Source organism: Electrona antarctica, assembly GCF_951216825.1.
Source record: "Electrona antarctica genome assembly, chromosome: 10".
Classification (NCBI taxonomy): Eukaryota; Metazoa; Chordata; class Actinopteri; order Myctophiformes; family Myctophidae; genus Electrona; species Electrona antarctica.
In genome coordinates this window covers 9178981-9199807 of record NC_136791.1, presented here as the reverse complement: position 1 = coordinate 9199807, position 20827 = coordinate 9178981, and the positions used below count along the sequence as shown (strand labels likewise).

At 42.9% G+C, this 20827-nt stretch overlaps 1 pseudogene across 1 annotated transcript; it reads left to right on the top strand.

Annotated features, from left to right (window-relative positions):
* Positions 1-223: 223 nt before the first annotated feature.
* Positions 224-8760, top strand: LOC306931531 (cytochrome P450 2J2-like; annotated as a pseudogene). The gene is made up of 9 exons: positions 224-236; positions 1180-1331; positions 1642-1790; positions 3620-3662; positions 4657-4833; positions 5606-5747; positions 6554-6741; positions 8000-8143; positions 8585-8760. The product of its transcript is annotated as a cytochrome P450 2J2-like (transcript).
* The last annotated feature ends 12067 nt before the right edge of the window (positions 8761-20827 follow it).

Below are 20827 nucleotides of genomic sequence, written 5' to 3'. Positions count from 1 at the left end.
TAGACTGCCTATATAGACATTGAAACGACGTTGTTTCAACTTTAATCTAAGCCTAGAGCGCTATAAAAAGCTTTTAATTTTAGACCATTTATAACCCATTTTTAGACGGTCATTTAGACCATTTCTTTACATCCAATAGCCTGAAAAATGTGGGTAATTATATCCTCAGTCGTTGTATTGTTCCAATGTTCTTAGACTTAGACAATGTTCTAATGTTCTAATAATGCGTCATCGGGGTAAGGGTGAAAAAGAAGAGGATCAATCATTCAAATTTCAAATGCATGTCAGGCTGTGTGATGTAATAATGTGACCAATCTTATAGTTATTTATATTTTCACTGAGTGTGAATGACAGTCATCAGAGGGACGTATACACCCCACCGGCGTAAGGGTCCATTGGGCCACGCGGGCCGTGGCCCAGTCAGTTTATAGCTGGCCCAGTCTAGGGTCCATTGGGCCACGCGGGCCGTGGCCCAGTCAGTTTATAGCTGGCCCAGTCTAACTTCGAAGAGAGGGGGAGAAAAAACAACAAAAACAACAAAAGATAGCCCACTTTGGCAGCCCTTGTGCATGCAAATGTCTGTTTAGTAGCAAACATCTACTAAGCCAGGGGTTCTCAACCCGTGGGTCGCGACCCCTCGGGGGGTCGCCAAATTATTTTAGGGGGTCCCCAAATTATTTTCAAAAAAAAAAAAAAAAAATGTTTTTTTAAATTTCATTTTCACGATTTTTCAAAAATAGCAGACCTACAAGCTCGTAGCGCGCCACTCGGTGGCGCGCTATGAGCTTGTAGATCTGCTATTTTTCAATAGCTAAATTATAACAATGCTTAAAACACCAAAAGGGGTTCCCGCCCAAAATGGTTTAAGGTTATTGTAGCAGTCAATTTATATTGGGGGTCGGGAGGGGGCGGGGCGGGGGTCCCGAGACATTGCCAAAGCATTTCCGGGGGTCCCCGGCCAAAAACGTTGAGAACCCCTGTACTAAGCAACCTCCTCTCTCCTCTTCCTACATGCAAAGTTTGCTGCATATACAAGGTGTAAGTCAGCAGCACAGGGGCCATATACCAGCCCATCACACTGCAACTCATCAGTGTCCTTCTTGCACACGCTCGCTTAATCCCTTGCATTTCCTTCACCATGTGGTGGCTCTATAATTTGTTTCTGGCGCTGAATCTTAGGGCAATGCTGCTATCGAGTTGTCATTCTCCTGTTAACTAATTTCCTCAAGAACAGGAATCCACACAACTACCCCCCGGGACCCCTGGCTCTACCTCTCGTAGGAAACTTGCTCAGCATTGACGTCAAACATTTTCACGCTTACCTCAACACGGTAAGCAATCGCATGCCCGTGTGGATATTTATATAGGGTAAGCATGTAAAAAGACTGCATGTAATGCCACCCTATGTTTCTGAAATAATAACAGCAATACTCCTCAGCTATTTGAAAACACAGAGGATACCCGTTAGAAAAAACACTGAACTAGACGAAACACTAGACTAAACTAATCAGCAACAACTGTTCTTAGTAGTACTAACACTACAACTGTACTGTACTTTTTTCATTGACATTGAATGTGTATTCTATTAGAGTCACATGTTGGACAACAACAGCCACTTATTTTCTTATCTTGCCTCCGTAGCTAAGCGACCTTTACGGGAATGTGTTCTGTTTGCGTCTGGGAAGAGACACAGCAGTGTTTGTAACTGGGTACAAGATGGTGAAGGAAGCCCTGGTGACCCAGGCAGAAAACTTTGTGGATCGGCCATACAGCCCATTACAGAGCAGACTGTATTCTGGGGACACAGGTCAATCAATGAAACCCATTTGCTTCTTTACGATGCCTCCTATTCCACTATAAGACACAGAATCACAAATGCAAATATATTGTAAACAGACAGACCATGCAAAGAGATGATGAACGATGTATTGTGTTTTTCCCTTTCTATTTCAGCGGGTCTGTTCTACAGTAACGGACAAGCATGGAAAACACAGCGTCGCTTTACCCTTTCTGCCCTACGCAAATTTGGATTAGGAAAGCGCTCTTTAGAGGAGAGCATCATTGAGGACCCATGTGGGCTCATGTAGGACACGACAGGACCTCAGAGACACATGCAGGGTTGCATGTGTCTCTGTGTCATAAACAAAATATTTCTGCTGAGCCAGAAGACTATTGTGAACCATTAAATAGCAATGCGAAGTTAGAACCTCACTATCAGCCATTCAACAAAGATTATATTTATATATAAGTATATATATAAGTCTTGGGATGACTTTAATATTAAGTATTAGTTTAAAGAGTTAAAGTGTATTTACAATTTAGCAGACGCAGACTTAAACCAGAGCGACTTACAGTAAGCAAGGACAACACAAGGTAATACAATGAATGCATAGAAAATCTATGATCATAAGGAAACCAAGAACCTATCAGGGCCGGATTTAGCCAGCCCCACTCAGGTGGGCAGACAGAATTGTACCGGGGGCGACCCCGGACGCGCCGCAAAGCGGCGCGGCCAAAATTTTTTTGGGGGTTCAAACCCCACAGTACCCCTGAAATGCATAGAAAACTGCTTTTTTTTGGCACAGCCAATAAAACAATTGGGGGTTCAAACCCCACAGTACCCCTGAAATGCATAGAAAACTGCTTTTTTTTATACTGTGCCAATAACATTTGGGGTTCAAAGTAAACCCACAGTACCCCTGAAATGCATAGAAAACTGCTTTTTTTTGCACAGTTATACTGTGCTATAAAATTCCTGATATAATATCAGGAATTTCATAATATTATTATTATTATTATTACCTGTGCTTGATGCTGGTCCTGCTGCCACTTCTGCCTCCTCCTCTCCATCTGTCACTCTCTGTCATGCAACTGTATGGTCTTGGTTGTTTTTCTAACTTTGTCTTTAATGACATTATCTTCTTCAACTCTTTCCTTTCTCTTAAAGAGCTGAGCTAATGTTGGTTGCGTTGCAATTTTGCTTATATATATTTTTAGCGCATTCTAAAAATATTCTGGGGTATGTACTTAATATGGGTTGGAATGGTGCATCTCCATTCAAGTCTGTGCTCACTGGAGCCGAGACCGAGACAGCGGAGTCTGTGGCCGCAGCCGCCGCACTGGCCGGTGTTGAAACACTGTTTGTGGGGGGGGAATGAACAGCAGCAGCAGCGATAGCCTCTGTGTTAGCAACAGTGCTAACAGATGGGCTAGGGACTGCACTCACTGCAGAGGCAACAGCAGCGATAGCCTCTGTGTTAGCAACAGTGCTAACAGATGTGCTAGGGACTGCACTCACTACAGAGGCAGAAGCAGCACTAGGCTTGCTTTTGCTTATAGGCTTAAAGAAAGGATGCATGTCGCTCTCTTTCTTGCTACCAACAGAGTGAGCAGACGGGAGCACACAGAGAGAGTGATTGTGTGAGATAAAGTTTATTTAGAAAATAATCACTGAAACGTATTTTCTCATTGTCTGTGTTTGAGCATGTAGAACTCCTGATTCGTGGATCTGTTGCTGGAGGCGTGGTTATGTGTAGGGGGTTTTCGACGCAGCTCATTCTCCTCAGTGTGTGCCCTGTGTTGTGTTCTGAACACTTCTCTGTTGTGCTAATTTTGCTAGACGTCGGGTCCCTCCGCCTCGCTACCGAGACACAACTTTTGCGGTATGCGTTCATTGTTGGGTCTAAAAATGCTGCGCAGTGCCCACCCAATCAGAAACGGTACAGATATTTCATGATATCTTTTATAGGCAAAAAAATAAAGGATCCCCATAACTTTTGATTGGGTGGGCAGGACGCACGTTTGGGTGGGCTGTGCCCACCCCTGCCCCCCCCCTAGAACCGGCCCTGGAACCTATAGTCCAACAGTAAAATAACTAAAAACTAAATCAATAGTCTGTACATTTAAACTATACCGTCTATATAACATGCTATCTAAATTACATTTTAGCCTTTGCATAAGCATAGAAGGTGGTCAAGGCTAGGGCAAGTTCTACGGAAAGTGTTACGGGCCAAGGTGGAGCCGAGGTGAGTCTTCATACAGGAGAAGATTGGGAGTGATTCAGTTCTAATTGCACCGGGGAGTTCGTCCCACAGTTTAGGAGCAAGAAGGGAGAAGAGTCTGGGACATGTAGACCGTTGTCCCAAAGGTTCTGCCAGATTCCCTGTGTTAGCTGATCTGAATTAGCTTTGAAGACATGGGGGTGCCATACCTTTGGTTGCCTTGTAGGCCAACAGCAGTGTTTTGTACTCTGTGCGGGGAGTAACTTTGAAGTAAACACATACCTAAACATATATCTAAATAATAACTGGCAGCGGTGGCCGCGGTGGCAGAGCGGTCTTGATACCGGAAGGTCGGCAGTTCGAATCAGCGGTCCGACACGTTAAAATTACCACCGCTGAAGTGCCCTTGAACAAGGCATTGAACCACTACGATGAAATGTTCTATGAGCAGGGCCTGGCTGGAAACAAGTTCTTGAGCTTAGCCCAGATACCCTGGGTAAATATAGTAATCATTTCATTTCATTTCATTTCCGAGTAGGGAACAAATGCAGGTGCAAAGAAATGTAGTGCTAGTTGGTGAAGAGGTCTGTTTTCTTTGTTCGTCTTTAGGAACAGAACCGACCTCAATAATGATTTGGTTATTTTCTTCAAACAGATGTACGATGCATTTCCTGGACTGATGAAGCACCTGCCAGGCCCTCACAATGCCATCTTCAGCAACTATAAAGCCGTGGAGGCCTTTATCGGCAAAGAGCTAGAAAGACACAAGTTGGACTTGGATCCCAGCAACCCACGGGACTACATGGACACCTTCCTCATGGAGATGGAGAAAGTACGAGCAGTTTCTCAATTTCTCAGTGTTTTGTCAAGTCATCTTTTCTCACCTCATCTACAGTCAATGGTGCAATAAATAGCCTACTCATATTTTTGGAAAAAGTACATCAATACTGGCCTGGGCCGTGGCTCAGGGGTCCAGGCAACTTGGCTGGTAATCGAGTCTGGCAGTGTGTCGCGGGTTCGGCTCCCGATCCCGACGGGAAAGCCACGAATCAATACTGCAATGTAGAAACACTGTAGAAACTTTAAGTACCAAAAGTAAAAGTACTCATTATGCAGAAGGTCCCATTTAACAAGTTTTCAAATGTAAAAATCCTTTGGAAATAGCAAGTTGTGGATCTACAAGTTGTGAGCTTGCGTAGATCGGCTATTTTCAAATTCCAAACGTATGTCTGGTTTTGTAATAATAATACAAATCTACAAAGTAACTAGTAGGCCTAACTGAAGTTTTCAAATGTCTGAGATTAGAGAGTAGAAGTGAAAAGTAAAGTAAAAAATACCTCAAATTTGTACTTAAAACCCATTCTGGGTGGGAACCCCTTTTGGTGTTTTAAACATTGTTATAATTTAGCTATTGAAAAATAGCAGATCTACAAGCTCATAGCGTGCCACAGAGTGGCGCGCTACGAGCTTGTAGGTCTGCTATTTTTGAAAAAATGTATTAAAATTTTGAGGTCAGGCCTAGTAAACGCACAGTTACTTTCCACCACTGTCTACACATTTCCATCTCTTTAGTTATCTCCTCATCAATGTATCTCTCCCTTCAGAATAAGGGAAGCCCTGAGGGGGTATTTAATGAAGTCAACGTGGTCATGTGCTCTCTGGATATGTTCATGGCTGGTAACGAGACCACCTCCACCACACTGCAGTGGGCAACAGTATATCTCATTAACCACCCTCATATCCAAGGTGAGTGTTGCCGAGAACACCATACACAGATGCCTAAGAAGTAAGAGTGGATGGTTACAGGGTTACAGGGGGGGGGGGGGGGGGGGAAGCTTGTAGATCGGCTATTTAAATAACGAAATCACACCCGTGTGAAGTGAGGGGCGCTCTTAGCGTACATCATCATGACGTAACATGTCTATTTGCTCAGACACCATGACGTAAAATTGTCCATTTGCCTTTGTGAAGCTGAATAAGGAGGGGCTAGCATCCCTCAAAAATAGGGGAAAAAGCCACAAATAGGGATGCCAGGCTTATTAAATTGTGAGAAACAAATATCAATTGTATCCGACCCAACCCAAAGGAAAGGCCTGTATGTAATCTAGTCTGACCAGAAGCAGGGATTGGGCTACATCCACACAAGCCCATAATGTGTTGTTAATCCATTTTGACCTGAGATCAGATTCTAAAAATGTCTTCTACATCCTGACAGTTTTCTGAAAAAGCTATGTTTCTATGTCAGTGGTTCTTCGATTTTTTCAAAAATAGCAGACCTACAAGCTATGAGTTTGTAGATCTGCTATTTTTCAATAGCTAAAGCATAACATAATGCTAACACCAAAAGGGGTTCCCACCCAAAATGGGTTTTAATGTATATTCAATCTTGGGTACAACTTGTACCCTAGATTACCGTTTACTTGTACCGTACAAGTAAAGCTTCAAAACATAATTGTAATAGATATATATTTAATCCCCATTAGGATCTGTACAGGTATGTCTTTGCTAATATTGTTTATTTTCTAAAACCTTCTATTTCATCACCCATGCAGAGAAGGTCCAGGCAGAGATAGACAGAGTGATTGGACAGTCCCGCCAACCCAACATGGCCGACAAAGTCAACATGCCCTACACTGAGGCCGTCCTGCATGAGATACAGAGATTGGGAAATGTTATACCTCTCAATGGATTCAGGTTGGCCGCCAAGGACACAACACTGGGCGGTTATTTCATACCAAAGGTATGCAAGTGTAAATAGTATAGGAAGATGGAAGAATAGACATACAATACATGATATATACATGACAATAAGTTGATTAATTGAGGAGTTAATCCACATACTGAGTTAAACACAATACTGCCTCTATCCTTCTGGCCATGTGACTTCACTATAGTGTGCCTCTTCATTGAGATCTGTTGACTTGACTCACAGTTCAAGTTCAACTTGAATGGCGGAGGGAATGTCCCACGGGCCCTGATGCCAGATTGACAATGAATGGGACAGCTTCGGGATTCCGGAAAGTTGATTAATTAGTCTCTCTTCATTTTTCAGTTCAAGTGGTAAAGTTAACGTGGGCATGTCATGTGTCCATCTTTATGATTACTGTTGTTGTCTTTCACCGCCATGCGACTTCACTCACTCACCTCCACTCATTGTGGATGGAGCTGTTGTGTTGCTATTGGGTTTGTTGTGGTTCCATAACTTCCATTTCCAATGCCACCTTTACTCTGCCACCCCATCTCTTTTGAAAGAGTCTGTGGTTCTGGTTCTTTTCAAAACTCAACTTTACCAGGCGACTGTAGAAGCTAAAACGGTTCACAGTCAACAACAGCAGCCCCAAAGCGACTGCATCTGCTGCTTCTACTATATCTCCGCCAGTGCCAGGGCCAGTCATCAACCTTAACTGTTTTCCTGTTGCTTTAGTTCAGTCAGATAACTCACGAATAGATTTAACCAATATTTATTATAGAATGAGAATACAAGTGTGCATATAATATTTTATCTTGGCGTTTGGCTCTGCTACATTTTTCTCCCTGCTCGAATAAAACACCATCATTCGAAATAACAGAGCCCACCGGTGGTGCTGGGGTGGTGGTGGGCGCCAACAATAACAACAATCACATAACAACAAGGAACCATATGCAGAAGGAAGGCAGGAAGGAAGTGAGTCTAGTGAGCTTAAATACCCCGCCCAATTGGTCAGCTGACTGCCACATAGTAGGCAAGGCAAGGCATATGTGTATATATGTATGCGCCCTTGAGCACAGCATGAAACCCCTCGAGTATATCTGACTGAACTAACTCCGCAAGCTACATATCAATCATTATTAAGCATGAGACATTTTGTATTATAGCAAAATGCATCTTGGTTGTGTTAAAATCACATAATCAACATACGGTCACATATAACTGCACTTATGTTGCTGTAAATATAAGCCAGAAATAATTCAATCATTAGAGCCAGTACAATAACTGACTTATTATTTTCCGGTTATAGGGAACCAGCTTGATGCCCTATACCTGACTTCTGTGCTACTTGACAAGAATGAATGGGAGACACCAAACGTCTTCAACCCGGGACACTTCCTAGATGCTGATGGCAAGTTTGTGAAAAGGGATGCATTCTTGCCCTTCTCTGCAGGTAAGAGGGACATCAAATTGAAAGTCAACCCCCTGATCAAGATCCGGATTGTTGGGCCAAACTCTTAGGGATCCTGTCACTGATGGGGAAATTAGACAAATTATGCAGATTATAACATGCATTGAAAATGGACATTGAGATAAATGATTCCTTTAGGCAAATGTATTTATGTCGGTAAAATTTATTTTTACCGACATACAAAGGGACAGAGGCTCGAGCCCACCTTCCATGTCTATTGCAGGCCCGGCACCACCGTTCCATGTACATCATTTATTGTTATGTGAAGTTAGGGGCGCTCTTATCATACATCATCATCTCATACTGGCCAATCAGAATGCTGCCTGTTGCCTGTGATTGGTTATCCGATTTGCTCGTCTACATATGACGTAAATTTCCTTTCTGTCTTAATTGTCCCATGGGTGTGTTTCTGTTCTCTCACAGGTAAGCGTGCATGTATTGGAGAGGGACTGGCAAAAATTTAGTTCTTCCTGTTTTTTGTCGCTCTACTACAGAAGTTCAGCTTCTCCACTCTGGACGGAGTTAAGCTCAGTACAAAGGGAATCTTGGGAGTCACACGCACTCCATACCCCTTCAAGATTTATGCCACGCCTCGTTGAATCTTATCCCGCACAAACTGTAGCCTACTAATGCCAGCTGAATCATGTAAACCAGTGATTCTCGTACGGTCGTACCTCATTTCAAGGACCCCCCAGGTTGATACTCATTAGGGCCACTGATCCCCATTTGATCTTTTCTTCTGACTTTTTGTTTTTAAAATCTCATTGTCGAGTTTATTCCGTGAGTTGCCTCATTATATTATTAAGAGCCAACCCAGCTTATATTTTGTAACTTAATGTGTGTGTCGTTTATGTATAGATAATGGTGCTATTAAGAAGTTCACTCTGTCTATACAGTAAATACTCTGTGTTATATAAGAACAGAAATCCTCTTACCAACCAATTACAGTATCTCAGGGATGTAGATATTAATAAAGATAATTGGGGGGTAAATGTGTGTTATACTATGGGGGATGCAAAGGGCATACTAGAAGGCATGGTGAAGGAGGCAGAAACGCAGGAGGAAGTGTCAGATGACAAAGAGGAAGAGGCGTGCTTTACACAGGGCATTTGAGCTGATGTGTTTGTTTCCTGATCATTCAGTAGAAATGTAACAAGTTTGCTGTAAGTGTTTATAATGTACGTTTATATGCTCTAAATCCAGTCATAATGATACGCTTATGCAGTCGCTATATCTGTGAATTAATAGTATGTGTTTGTATTCTTTTTGTGTTGCAGTTATTACCTAAACGCAGCTAACTCTTGTGATAATGTTTGGCTAAAAGGACAATTAGTTGACGCTATTGAACTAAGTCTTAAAACACAGGTCAGAACAAGGCAAATCAGGCTTTATACTGTACACAAGTTTAGTAGAAGTGTGTGTGTACGTGAATGAGTGTGTTATTAGATAATAGTTAATAAAATGGCCAAAATCAAGTGATTGTTTGAGTAATATAACGGTGTGTGTTTAAACCATACCTGTCTGTTACACTCCTTTACGGAGGGTTGAATCAGTAATTAAGCGAAGCTATGAAACCGCAAAGTTTAGTTATATCCGTACACTCATGGGTCCCCAATTTGGACTCCATGCAGATCAGACACTGTTACAGGACAGTAGGCTACTAGTGGACAGTCGAGATGGGGAAGTCAGGTAGAAAAGAGGGTGACATGAAGTTTCTTATGGCCGGGCTACACCGGGCGATTTTGAGCGCGTTTGTGCGCGCAGTGCGTATGCGTTTACTGCGCGCGTACAGCGCGTTTGGATAGGACCAATATATGTCAATAATACCAGACGCACAGATACCGCGGGCCACTACCCGCGGTAACGGTAATCTTGGGCCACTACCGCGTACTTTGTGCGCGCAGTGTGCTTACGTCAAACGCACACATGCCCGGTGTAGCTTGGCCGTAACCAGTTAGACCTGGTGCAACCTCTACATTGTTTTATCTTTGTATCCGGATGCTACCACTGTCTCAATAGTTAATTGCTATACATGTTCCAACTTCCAACATCATTTATTATTTGCGCAAGCACAGCGCGCAAGTACTGTGGTTGGCTGCGTATGTATGGTATGTAGGCCTGTCCTCGGTGGTCCCTAATTGGCTGTTGATGGTGACTTGATGCCTTGATGGTAATTAAGATGTTTCAATGTTGGGTGGGTAAAAGGTACGGCGATCGTATACTGCGGTTGGCTGGGTATGTAGGCATGTCCTTGGTGGTCCCTTATTGGTTGTTGATGTTGACGTAACTAAACCAATCACATAAATTCAAAGAAGTTTAGGGATAAGGGGTTTAGAGGTGACGAAAATGGAGCCCCAGGTCTGCATCCAGGGGTGACTGTGAGGTCCATGGCAGAAAGTCTACCTTCAGTCAAAATGTACTGTCCATAAAAGGTTGTCAATACTGGAATGAGCTCCCTCTCACACTGAGGGAGATCACTTTCACAGCTTTTAAAGGACAATTGAAACAATGGTTAAAAAATAACCAGTCTTGTGATCATATATGACGCTTAGTCCAAAATAGAGTAAACCTACCCTAATAATAGTTTAATCTTTTCTTATTTTTATTCTTACTAGTCTTATTATGTTTGAAATGTACCAGGTATTTGTATGCTATGTATGTATGTCAGTCCTGTTTGTATTGTTTGATGGTTGATGTCTGGGAGATAAATTGCCAAATTGCTAAATAAACAAATAAAGTAAAGTAAAACAATAAAGAGAATTCAATGTTTGTTTTGTCTCAATGTTGGTTTTACATCATCATGTTGTACGGCTCGTTTTGAGGCTATATCCAGCTTTTAGTGTATGTTCACAAAATGTGTGTTTCACACACACACACACACACACACACACACACACACTAGTGTGTGTTTTACCCTCAGGAAGATCCTTGAATCTAACTAAACACACACTAGTGTGTTTTACCCATAGAGTATATAAAGGATAGAGACCGAACTGGAGCACTAGCCCCGCCCCCAAGCTATTCATTTCGAGGAAGTTGCTCAGTGGCGTTTTGAAGCACCCGGAAGACTGCCGGAAGTACCTCCTCCGGACCTCAAATTTTAGGTCCGGGGTGACGTATGGGTGACATAGGGAGTGATGGTCCTACGTGTCCGTGCATGGGTCCGCCTGCAGTCCTTCCTCTTACCACTAGGGCCCAGAGCTTCAACGTTGGAGCGCCTCACTGGCCCCTTGGTTTTACCATGACCGTGGTCATTGTTTAAGAAGAGGCCTTACTACAGGTCTACTACTGGCCTTCCTCATAATCAACAATCATCTTTAGTAAAGTCTAAAGTAAAATGGTAGGAAATAGTGGTCGTCTGTCTTATCACCCAACGTGCCTGCCCGCAGCCTCACCTCGTCTCTGGTGAGGCAGAGAGTTCTTCCTTTTATACTGATGCACGCAGGCGTGTCAATGAGTGCAGGTGCGCTGAGTTGGCCTAGTAGATGATTAGGGATGTATCTCCCTTCCGGACCTGCCCAAGGGTCCGACGTCTCCACGTAGCTCTCTCTGCCTCTCTCTCTCTCTCTCCAGAGCGGCGCTTGCTGGTTGGGTGGTATTTAACCAACGAGACACCACAATATAGTCAAATAGGTTGTAGTGAAAATCCCGCTAAATGGGAAACTACGCCACCTGCTGTTCTACATGCCTGCACCAAGCTTCATATTAGCCAGGGATTATGGGTAATCCTCAGTGTAATTGATGATACTAGACCTGTACGTGCCCGTCGCAGTCGGCCTACTTGGGAACGATGCAACTTGGGAACCTATATCACCCGTTTTAACTCAGCCGGTCAGCCGGTGTCCCACATGGAGATCTGTGTATGTGCCTGAAGACTGCAAACTGACTGTGAAAAGTGTACTTGGCAATCAATTCGGCCCACTGGCAGAGCCTGATTGGTTGAGCCTCAATTGGCTGAGGCAGCTAGGCTGGAAATTGCACAGGTGAAAGGAGTTGGCCTCATTAGCAGGGCTCCAGCGTGCGACCTATTAGGTCGCATATGCGACTTAATTTATTAAGGGTGATACTTAAAATTTAATGAGGTCGCACAGGTGCGACTTGCTGGAAGGATGAGTGGAGGAAAAAAAAAAACATCCCGCAGTGCTTGCCCGTTCCATTGATTGAAAACATTGGACGTTCGCCTGACGCCCAGTGTTCAAAGAACGATCGTTCACGAAAACCCACAAATAAGCCCTTCAGACTTGGATGGTCAGAGCGGCGCGATTACATACAAAGTCAATTCAAAGACGAGAATTGCGCAAACGGGCGCGGCGCGACCTGCCGCGGTACAAACTGGACGAACCGAGGCGAATATATATTCAGGTCTGAACGCAGCTTATCCGACACAAATTAACTAATCTTTCTCAGCTGTACAATTTCACTGGAGCGCGCAGCGCGCATATCTAACTGCATGATGATCAGTCATGATCTACACAGACAGCCGACTCCCAACCCAAACACTGAGTGAAACTTAGTAAACGTGTTGTTTGATTAAACATGTGCCACGAAAAATAGCTTCCAAAGCTTGTTATGTTTGCATCGAGGAGGTAGCCTGTGTCCATACCATAGGTCCATACATGATGATCGGCCAACAAAATACATTAATCTCCCTCCCAGTGAGTGAAGAGCACTGATGCCTGATTTATTCTTCGTGTTCCGTGCTGAAAATAGCTGATCTACAAGCTCACAACGCGTCGTGTCCGTGACGTGTTGTGAGCTTGTAGATCAGCTATTTTCAGCACGCGGAGATATGCAGGCTCTGAGAGCATTCAGAAACTTTTGCCTTCACAATAAAAGCATGCAGCTTTCACAAGTTGGCCCATAAAGACAAGGAAAAGGATTAAGAATTTGGTGGCATTTCACATTGCAAAAGATTTTTTCCAAAATGTAAAAATATTATAATAAGGAATTAATTTGAATAATGGTAATGGAGATATTGTACAAATTGTCACTTTATTAATCCAAAAGGTTTGGACTGCATTTAATTTTCAACACAAAACCTTAAACTGACTTTCTGTGTGTGGAATATAAATATTGCCTTTATTGACTGAGTGACTTTGTGGTGGGTTGAAACCATCTACAGTGTTTTGAAGTATAACCAGGTAGGTTGCTGTTTTTTACACAGTGACCTTTGTAGGGGGTTTTATGATTCAAACCTTTAATGGTGGAAACCACTACATAAATAAATGGCGCCCGATGTGGGGGCATGATAAGATTAAGATCATGTATTAATACCACGCTATACAAAGAAAAAAATGGTGCTACATAATTTGTGGTGGCGCTACCAAATGAAAAGGTAGGTGGCACCAGTGCTACCTGTGAAAAAGTTAGTCTGGAGCCCTGCTCATTAGGCCCACTGGCAGAGCCTGGCCCAGGTGAAAGGAGTTGGCCTCATTAGGCCCACTGGCAGAGCCTGGCCAGAGCCTTTTGTGGTGGTTCTGGAGAACTGTGGGTCCGACCGACTCTATACCGGGCACTGCACTCCCTGCCGGGGTGAGGATCGTGTGTGTCGAATGTGAAGGCGGTGGGTCAAACGGTTCTCGAGTTACGTGCATTACACACACGCACACACAGAGACATGGCACATTTATAGTAGGATGCACACGGCTGCCATCTTGCCAGCAAATTCCAACAATATGCAGCATATAATTCTGCATTGGCTATATTTGCCATATATAATATATTGGCATGTATGTTCATATTATTTCGTTTCTGTTTGGGGAGTGGGAAAACACCCCTATTTGAAATGCACCAGACTAGGGGTTCATCAAACTTTCAGATGCTGTTTTTCTCCCAGTGTGCTGCAAGCGCACCTGCAGCCCATCAAGTATAATTTATGCTTCGTCCCACGATGGTGTCGCGCACGGACGGCAGACCTCTATGCTCACAACAGTCGCATCCGCGATGCGATGTGAGCTTAATTGTATATCCGCTGTTCTCTGCGTGCACTGTTGCGCAATGAAGTATAAATGTCTCCTAGTGCATCTCACTTAGCCAACACACAAGAGGAGGTTGAATGAATTGAAACCAGCGCTCCCCAAAACAGCAGGTTTGGAGATCTGTTGGGACTTGATTACATGAAACAGTCACTCGTGAGCCCATGCAGTCCCAATGTTTGTAAACAAATAATTGGTCTATAAAGCCTCGGCTTCAGCCTACACCATCCATATGTTTAAAGCACTGGCTGTGAATAAGGACAGTTTTTTTTAAGTGATGCAGTGTCATGACTGGCGGACTCACCTTCTCATCTTCAAAGTGCTGCTTCCCCATATCCTTTTACAACAATTTGGAGCCCAAGTTGCAGCCTCTCACCCTCAAGCATTTACAGCTGACGTCACTAAAGTCAATGGGGTTTCAGGGCTTGATTGGGCCGTGTGGTAGCATGCACGTGTCACGTGATATGGCAGGTGCAGCAGAGCGGATGTTTTGAAAATGAGCAAGCCTACATGCATCCGCAGAAAGGCTAGCTTTAATGTACAATAACGACATTTTCAACGGAATTCCCATCACGGCTGCTTTCCTTAAGGCTAAATTAAAGATCTGACCGACCGAGCTCCTGTTCTGTAACTGAGAAATGCCTCCATTGTGCCCAGTGTCACAGACGTGGCTACTTCTCTCAAGCCGTTTTTAACCATACTGTCAAGACATATCTGAGAAGCACTAAATGTCCCAGGAAAGACTGTCTGGATTGGCAGTTCTCAGCATTGAAAACCAGTGCACTCGCCATTTGGATTTAAAGGAATTCGCACAGAAGAATGGAGGAGGGAAGCACCCTTTGGATGTTATTAAAGGTAAGAATATGTTTTGGTTAAAGTCCTAAGTGTAGTCTGCTCTGTTTTGTGCTTGGATGTGTATGGATGTGTAGTGCGCATGGGTTTTTAACACAAATTATGCTAAAGACGTGTATACGTGTCTTTAGAATCAAAACCACGGGGTGCCTTGGACGTGTATACACATCTTTTGGTCCTTTTTATTGATATCAAACTGTTTAGAATATTAATGCTTCTAGAGAGACATAAGACAAGTTAGCGTGAGGTACTAAGGGAAAAGTTTGACTCCCGGTTTTTGGGGGCTTTAAGTAAAATCTGCCTCATCTGCGTGGCACTATCTAGTATCTAGTGCCTTTTATTATGAAAAATTCCCCAAAAGAAGTGTTAAGGTCAGAGGGATTCAGAATGTCTGCCGCTGACAGACATTGTTGAACACTGTTTTTTTTTTGTAATGAAGTGAACACGAAAACAAACTGAACCAGTGTATACTGTGCTAGAAGGAGGAGGTGCTCAAAACCACTAGCTTCTTCACCCATGGTTTTGCGCAAATGCATGTCAATAAGTGATGAATGATTGATAAGCATAAATATATATTCATAGCACACACAGATCTTCTCCCCAACACATCCCCAATGACATAAGATCATAATAAGAGAACAATAACAAACAGCCCCCCCCCCCCCCAGGCATGCTGGGAATCATCCTCAGACTAACTGCCCGGGTACAATAAACCCATTTTGGGTGGGAACCCCTTTTGGTGTTAGCATTATGTTATGCTTTAGCTATTGAAAAATAGCTCATAGCGCGGCACCGAGTGCCACGCTACGAGCTTGTAGGTCTGCTATTTTTGAAAAATCGTGAAAATGTGGCGCAAATCTTTGAATATATTCTTTCAGAGCGAGTGTTTTTAACTCAAATCTTTTCTTCTGGGTGGTCACTGGAACAACATATTTTCAGATGGGGGTCGGCGGCCAAATACATATCTTTGGGGGTCCTTGACGTAAAAATGTTTGAGAACGAGTTTTTTCAGAAAACTGTCATGATTTAGAAGACATTTGTAGAATCGACGTCAGGTCAAAATGGGTTAATGTTTATTGTAGGTGCAGGCAGCGAACCAGATGAAAATTCAACACAGTGGTTCATGAGAGTGTGTGTGTTTGAAATAGAGGTACAGCCAGGTGCGCTGATTAGAATTCGGCAGCCCACCTAGTGAAGTTCCCCAGACAGATATGTCTCCTATTCGCTCTGATCGTCTGATAGGACCACATAAACAGCATCCTCTCCAGACAGGGATTTGATTGCTGCAGTTTTTACTGTAAAATACAAAGTGCCATAGAGGTAGCAGCAGGCAGGGAAGCGAAAGTGAAAGCTCATTTAAAACATGTTTTTTTTTTATCAAGTTGAGCAGGATAAATCTTAATGCACAAATGTGTTTTCTGCAGTGGTCTGGTACGATGCTGGTGGATATGGACGGGTCTATTTGATTAGAGATATACAAAAGTGAGTCTATCTTCACAAGGCCATAAAAAGTAAACATGAAGCTTGAAAGCATCAATTCAAATTACGTTTATGGCAACTGAAGTCTCTGCATCCCTACAAAACTACTTTATTGGTAAAGCATCACAAGTGTTGTTTGGCCAAAAGGTCTACAGTTAAATCATAATCAAGATATTTTGGGTAAAAATGTCTGTGATTAAAATGTTGTTTTACGAACCCAGGCAACCCTTGCTAATCAACTTTGAGGGGCTACATAAAAAAAGAATTGCTATTCAATGCAGACCATGGTTTGCCTGAAGCGTTTAGCGCTTAGGAAGAGCAAGAGGATTATAGTAGGCCTACATGTAAACAATCTAAAGGCGTAGCCGTAGTGCCTCAACTGTCTCCTGGTGGATCAGAGAAAAGAGGATGAGAGAAAAGGCAAGAAGGGCTTTCTAGTTTCAATAACCTGACTCAGCCAGATTGAAGTAGCTTGCTTCACACTCCTTTCAAGTGAACTTGTGAATCAATGGCGCCCCCATCTGGTGGAGTCAGGTTATGCTTTCTATGCCATCAAAAGCAAAGTTAACCCTAGAACACTAAACACGGGTGATTTTCACCCAGACAATTATATATTTTTGTAATTTTCATAATGTTGCTGAGGTCTGAGGTGGGTGGACCCACCCACCTCAGACCTCAGCAACATTATGAAAATACCAGTACCAGTACCTTCATGATGCTCAGTGACATCATAATGTTTCTGAGGTGGGTGGGTCTTTCATTACCTTCATGATGCTCAGTGACATCATAATGTTTCTGAGGTGGGTGGGTCTTTCAGTACCTTCATGATGCTCAGTGACATCATAATGTTGCTAAGGTCTGAGGTGGGTGGGTCTTTCAGTACCTTCATGATGCTCAGTGACATCATAATGTTTCTGAGGTGGGTGGGTCTTTCAGTACCTTCATGATGCTCAGTGACATCATAATGTTGCTGAGGTCTGAGGTGGGTGGGTCTTTCAGTACCTTCATGATGCTCAGTGACATCATAATGTTGCTGAGGTCTGAGGTGGGTGGGTCTTTCAGTACCTTCATGATGCTCAGTGACATCATAATGTTGCTGAGGTCTGAGGTGGGTGGGTCTTTCAGTACCTTCATGATGCTCAGTGACATCATAATGTTGCTGAGGTCTGAGGTGGGTGGGTCTTTCAGTACCTTCATGATGCTCAGTGACATAGAAGGCAGGTTTGTTTCCCTGGTTCTTTCTACAGATAGGTGTTCTGGTGTTTTTTTTCCTTCTTCACTGGACCATTCTCATATGTCCAATGGGTGGACAGAGACGTTCCCAGCTCCAATCGTTTTTAAAAAAAATATTTAAAGTCATGATGAAATATTAAAAAAACAATTAATAACTGCAAATCCATCCTCCACACCCAACGGAAAACAACAAATTAGAAAAGAGAACACTTAACACTTAACATGTTAATTTACCCCATGGCGAAGCTGATCAACTTTAATACCAAATTATTGCTTGGGAATTGGGATTTATATGTTGTGTAATGCAAGCAAGAATGAAACCACCAAACCTACCCTTAACACACAAGATTTGACACTGTGTGTGTTTCTTATTCCATAAAGCCCATAAAAGGCAGCCGGGACACTTCAAATGTGGCATTTGAAATAGTGAAGGCATGCACTGAATGGAGATTGCATGAAGCCTTTCGAGTAATCCTGAGACGGAGAGGCGCCCCCTTCTTTCCACCTGTTGGTGGAGCTGTTGACATGCGCACGGGATGGAAGGCACACGCCACAAGTCAGGAGAAAGGGATACATTACGACCGAGATTTGGAGACAAAAGAGTGAGAGGATTAGGATCGGAGAAAGGGGGATATGGAGGAACAGGGGAGGATACAAGCAAAAGAACATCCCACCAGATCATCCACCTTCTTCCACGGCTAGATCATCCACCCTCTTTCACAGCTACCCTTCCCATTCACAGTAGCTTATATAGATCGCGTCATTATGCTGTGCACGCACACGCACTTATAAATCTCTGTCCGTCTCCTCGCGCTCTCCTTCCATTCTCCTGTCTTTCTCTCTCTCTGCACATCCCTCTCTACTGCAGCCTGCATACTAAAAGCAATTACACCAAACCTGCATGTTTCCAAACTAAACCACTGTTTTCTTCATCATTCATACATATTTCGTACGTAATATTCACAGACATGTATGCTTTATTATAACATGCAGAGGGATACGCCAGACAGACGGTTTAGTAGAGAGATGAAATGTAACATAGGTCCTGAGCTGGTTCGAAGTGACTGACACACACAGACACACACACACACACACACACACACACACACACACACACACACCTTCCATTTGGTATTTTCACATACAATGTGGGTGGAAGCCTATGCATCATAGGGAGGGACAGTGATGTCTCACTGTGCCTATGACGCATTATGTTGCAATATTTATTAATCTCTCTCATTCAACCTGCTTGATTGTTGTAGTTTTCTCTCACATGTAGTAAATACTTGGAACTATCCACATTTGAATGATGCTTTCATTCTACTGCCATACAATTAGACTTTTTGGTACACAATGTTTCAAGCAAGAGGCATTTATTATAGTGTAAGAAATATACCAGCAGATGTCATACTGTAAGTGGGCAACGACTCGGACTACAACATGTTCTACAGATTCAACTTAAATTCTGTTACGAAGTCTAACCCATTTAGGCCTGACGTCGAAATTAAAGAAAATGTCTTCTAAATCATGACAGTTTCTGAAAAACCTATGTTTCTATGTCAGTCGTTCTCAACCTGTTTCATGTCAAGGACCCCCAGAAATATATGAAATTGCCGCCGACCCCCATCTGAAAATATGTTGTTCCAGGGACCTCCCCCAGAAGCAAAGATTTGAGTTAAAAACATTGGCTCTGAAAGAATATATATTCAAATTTCAAAGATTTGCACCACATTTTAACGATTTTTCAAAAATAGCAGACCTACAAGCTCGTAGATCTGCTTGTAGATCTGCTATTTTTGAATAGCTACAGTATAACATCATGCTTAAAACACCAAAAGGGGTTCCTGCCCAAAATGGGCTAATATAGTGGTTCTCAAAGTGGGGTCCAGGGAGCCTCATGGTTCCTTGAGGGGGTTCCAAATGGACCCTTATGGGTCTGCAACTCTGAGAGTGTACACAGGAAGGAACAAGCAAATATTCCATTTGTACACTCACAGGGGGATCTTTGGAAATTAAGACGTTTGAGAACCACTGTTCTACGGATGGCAATTTTATTAAAATTGTTAGTTAGTTAGTTGATTTATTTCAGTCATTTTTTTAAAACAATACAGTTGTTGAGCATGCAGTAGCCTACAACTTAGTCAACAAAGTTACTATTTGGCCGAAAAGGTGTTAGGGCTGAAGCCGAAGCTTTTATGTCCCCCCTGCAAGGGAACGTAATAGTAGTAGTAGTAATAATAATAATAATAACTATTATCCTTATAACCATTACAACTATAATAACAATTGTCAAGCCAACTGCAACTGCAAAAATGGCTAGAATATTAGAAGGGCTTATCAAAAGTAGATTATTACTACACTTACTTTACAACTATACAAAGTGAAGTAGTGCAGGTTAATGTTTCGGTGGGTGCTGGGTGGAGCACACCCCTGTCCCTGTCTACATCAGTCTTGGTTTGACTTAAAAGACCATTTTAGTAAGTTACAGTATGCCCTTGGGAAATGTCTGTCTAGCAGACTGGGCTCGCTCTGTACCTTGTCTTTCCTGTTGTCACCATTTCCATACAGACTCAAAACAAGTCTCGAGTTTGAGACCAAAAGAGAGAAACCTGATATGTATTTTATCGAGCAAAGTTAATGTGACGTCTGCCATATAACCACAACGGTGTTGTTCTAGCACCTGTTGTTAAAGGACCACTTCACCACTTTTCAACCTATCTTCATATAATAGGTCCTCACTAATAATCATGATAAAATGGCACGATTCTTTTTCTACTAAATCTCTGTCTCGTAGGAGGGCTGTGGGCTGTTTAGAAACCGTCCTCCAGTGACATCATCATTAGGCAGATTTCGTTTTTAAACAAGATTTTTTTTACAAAAAAGTTTAGATTTTCATTATCGTGAGAACGATGGCTTCCATTTTCACATTGCAACTTTTCAGAACTAGAAAGCCTGCAGTTTCTATTAGCTTGCATTCCCCATCGATTATTTAGTTTCTGAACTGCCCACAGCCCTCCTATGAGACACAGACCGAGTAGAAGAAAATTGCAACATTTCTTTCATGATTATTAGTGAGGACCTATTATATGGGCGGCTGTGGCTCAGGAGGTAGAGCAGGTCGTCCAAT